Below are 4,176 nucleotides of genomic sequence, written 5' to 3'. Positions count from 1 at the left end.
ATTTTTTTTTTTTTTTTTTGATTTGCATAGGACTTGTGTAAAACTGCATAAGGGGAGAATGGGTGTGCATAACTTATGCACTCTCTTATGCAGGTTTCGGTGGAAGATAAAGGGTGTGAAAAACTGATTATGCAAGAGTGCATAGCTTATGCGCTAACTTATGCAAGTTTCGGTTAAAAATGGAAGTGTAGGAATTGTGGTCATGCGGAAGTGCATAAGCCATGCACTCTTCTTATGCACTTCTCGACAAGTTTTGGTTTTCAGAATTTGTGGTCATGCGGAAGTGCATAAGCCATGCACGCTCCTTATGCAGGTCTCGGCAGGTTTTGAAATTTGGGGTTGGTGGTTATGTGGAAGTGCATAAGTTATGCACCCTGCTTATGCACCTCTCGGCAGGTTTTGGAATTCAGAAAATGTGGTGATGCAGTTGTGCATAAGCTATGCACTCTGCTTATGCACCTCTCGGCAAGTTTTAATTTTCAGGGAAAGTGGTCATGCAGAAGTGCATAAGTCATGCACTCCTCTTATGCAGGTCTCGGCAAGTTTTGGTTTTCAGAATTTGTGGTCATGCAGTTGTGCATAAGCTATGCACTCTGCTTATGCACCTCTCGGCAGATTTTGAAATTTGGAGGGTTCGGTCATGCAAAAGTGCATAAGTTATGCACTCTCCTTATGCACCTCTCGGCAAGTTTTGGAATTCAGAGTTTTTGGTCATGCGGAAGTGCATAAGCTATGCGCTCTCCTTATGCAGATTTTGGCAGAGAGAGAAAATGCAAGATTTGAAGTCATGCAGAAGTGTATAAGTTATGCACCCTGCTTATGCAAGTTTCGGCAGATATGAAATTTGACAAAAATGTGGCTATGCAGAATTGCATAAGCTATGCACTCTCCTTATGCAGTTTGCAACAGATATGAAAATGGCAAGAATTGTGGTTATGCAGGATTGCATAAGCTATGCAGTTACTTATGCACAATTCAACAAGATTGAGAGAATAATTGAAAATGATTTGCAAGTGTGAGAAATACCCTAGAATGAAGAAATATAATTCTATGAAGCATAAATCATGAGAAATTGTCATAAAAAACACATCAATATATACAAAGTCCATCAAAATTGCATCACATAAACTTGTAAAAGTGAATCCTGCATAAAAGCCTTTGTGAACCATGCCATTTTGACTCAAATTCTACAAATCAACATTTAACACATAAAACTCAATAAAATCTGCATAAAGTTGCATTTTTCCACAAATGAGAAATGAACTCTCCAAGTTATGCCAAGAAAATGCAGCATATCCACCTTAAATCTCACAACCCAAATAAGCTCAAAACTACAAAAATGACCCACTTACCACCATATTAACATTAAAAGCACAAATAATTAAAAGTTACACACCCAACCTCACCAAGAACATAAGTCATCTGCTGTAGACCCCTCCTTTGCTGCAGAATTTCATTTTTTTTTTCTCTCTGCATAAACCAGGTAGCAAACCTGCACAGGTTATGCAGTAAAAATCAATCAATTTTTGGGAGAGTTTGAAGGACAAAATTTCAGATTAAGAATCACTCTCCAACAGTTCACCAACCTTCCTCCATTGAAATACATCTACAAGGGACAAGATTCAACAATGTCAAAAATTGAATTTGGGGAGATTTAAGATAAAAACAAAAGTAATGTAAATAAAAGTAAATCAACAAAAGCAAAATTAAAGAACTTGGGGTGCATCCCAAGAGCGCTAATTTATAGTCCTTAGCTGGACTCTTTTCATGTTTCATGGTGGCTGAAATTGGAATTTATTGCCTCTGTTTCCAATAGGTTCTTCAATGAATCTATATTTCATTTTCTTTCCATCACATGAGAAGATCCTTGTTGCTTTATCTAAAAATCCAACCATTTCTTTCTTGACAACCTTTGGTGCATCTTTTTTTTTGAGAGATGGTTGTTTTACTTCACTTTTCTCCACTTGCTCAACTTGAAAGATTGGTGCCATAGGACAAGGTGAATTACTATTCAAATGTTGTGCAAATGCAGCCTCTTTTGGATTTTCATCATTGATACTCCTTTCATGGATAAGACAACTTTCAAGAGAAGCCTTTGGATAGCTCTTTCTAAAGTGTTCTTTTACTAACACATCAACTATATCAATTCTCAAACAAGAGTCTACATCTTCATGTTGCTTCTTCTTATCATTGCCAATGTTGAAGACTAAATGATCCTCTCCGACTCTGAGAGTAAGCTTCTCACCTTTCACGTCAATCAAAGCACCAGCTGTAGCTAGGAAAGGCCTCCCCAAAATGATTGGGATATTAGAATCCTCGTCCATGTCCAAGGTGACAAAGTCAACAAGTATATAGAATTTCCCAACCTTCAGAGGCACATTCTCTAAAATCCCTTCAGGATACTTAATTGATCTATCAGCTAACTGAAGAGAAATGTGGGTTGGCTTAAGATCTCCCATGTTGAGCTTCTCATAGATGGAGAGGGGCATAAGGCTAACACTAGCCCCTAAATCACATAAAGCTTTTATAGAACATGATTCCCCAATGTGGCATGGAATTGAAAAACTCCCTGGATCCTTGAGCTTTGGATTAAGTTTGCTTTGGAGGATAGCACTGCATTCCTCAGTTAAGGCTACAGTCTCATAATCTTCAAGTCTCCTCTTATTTGAAAGGATTTCTTTTAAGAATTTTGCATAAGAGGGCATTTGTGAAAGAGCATCAATAAAGTCACATTTATGTATAGCTTCTTCAAAACCTCTAAGAACTTTCCAAATTGCTTATCAAGCTTGGCTTTTTGAAATCTTTGTGGAAAGGGAAGTTGTGGCTTGTAAGGCTCTGGAGGTATATACTTCTCTTCTTTCTCTTTTCTTGCACTCTCTTTCTTTTCACTCTCTTGTTTTTCATTTTCATCAACATCTTCCTCATTTTCTCTCTTCTCATTTTTTTCACTCCTCTCATTATGCACTATTTTACCACTTCTCAGTGTAATGGCATGACATTGCTCTCTTGGGTTTTCCGGTTGACTTGGAAGTTTTTCAAAAGACTTGGTACCTGAGGAAGATGCTTGTTGTGCAATCTGATTTTCCAACATTCTGTTATGTGTTTGCATCTGTTCTAGCCTTGCTTTCATCTCTCTCATCTCCTCATCATGCTTAGTTTGGTTAGCAAGAATCTGTTGCAGTAAAGCTTCAGTGGTGGAACTTTGTTCTTGCTGTTTTGATGGAGGTTCAGGATTCATGTTTCTCTGCTGAAAATTAGGCAATGGTTGCCTATTTTGCTGATATGGAATTCCTTGTTGCTGTTGTGGTTGAAAATTCTGATTTGGAACTTGACTTTGTTGATTTCCCCATGAAAAGTTGGGATGATTCCTCCAAGTTGGATTATAAGTTTGAGAGTAAGGATTCCCCATTTGTTTATTTCCATAGTTATCAACATATGCAGCTTGCTCTCCATAATCTACTCCACAGCTGGTAGTTCCCTCTACATAAGAAACTTGTTGTGAACTTCCAGATGATGATGATGAACTAACCAACATACTCAAATCTTCTATCTTCTTAGCCAAAACATTTGTAAGTGCATCAAACTTTGCATTAATCATGTTAAATGGATCAAGATCATACATTCCAGCAGCTTGCCTCTTTTGAGTTGGAGCTGGTCCTCTTGGACTACTCCAAAGATGAGTATTCTTTGCAATTTTCTCCAATAGCTCATAAGCTTCATCTTCATGCTTCATAATAAATTCTCCTCCTGTTTGAGCATCAATAATCCCTCTAATTGCAGGAGTAACATTGGTGTAAAAATTCTGATTTATCATCCATTTTGGAATGGCAAGATGTGGGCATTGTCTCTCTAATTCCTTCCATCTCATCCATGACTCATAGAGAGTTTCATCTTCTCTTAGTCTAAAAGCTGTCATTTGATTCCTCAATTCTTGAGTTTTTCCAGGTCGAAAATATTGTGCAAGAAATGCATCAGTGAGCTGCTCCCAATTTGTAATGGAGTTGTGAGGTAAAGAGTCAAGCCAATCCAATGCTCTATCTTTCAAAGAGAATGGGAATAGCTTCAATCTTGCTGCATCATCAGACACTCCAAGTTGTTTTTGCATATCACAAATCATAGCAAACTTCTTTAGATGTGTGTGTGGATTTTCAGAAGGATGTCCTCCAAATTGAGAAT

At 37.7% G+C, this 4,176-nt stretch overlaps 1 non-coding gene across 1 annotated transcript; it reads left to right on the top strand.

The window, feature by feature from the left end:
* Positions 1 to 3,824: 3,824 nt before the first annotated feature.
* Positions 3,825 to 3,931, top strand: LOC131180366 (small nucleolar RNA R71). The gene has a single exon (XR_009149142.1). It is a non-coding gene; the product is annotated as a small nucleolar RNA R71 (small nucleolar RNA).
* Positions 3,932 to 4,176: the final 245 nt, after the last annotated feature.

Source organism: Hevea brasiliensis, chromosome 5 (genome assembly GCF_030052815.1).
Source record: "Hevea brasiliensis isolate MT/VB/25A 57/8 chromosome 5, ASM3005281v1, whole genome shotgun sequence".
Classification (NCBI taxonomy): domain Eukaryota; kingdom Viridiplantae; phylum Streptophyta; class Magnoliopsida; order Malpighiales; family Euphorbiaceae; genus Hevea; species Hevea brasiliensis.
This window is presented reverse-complemented; position numbering and strand designations above follow the sequence as displayed.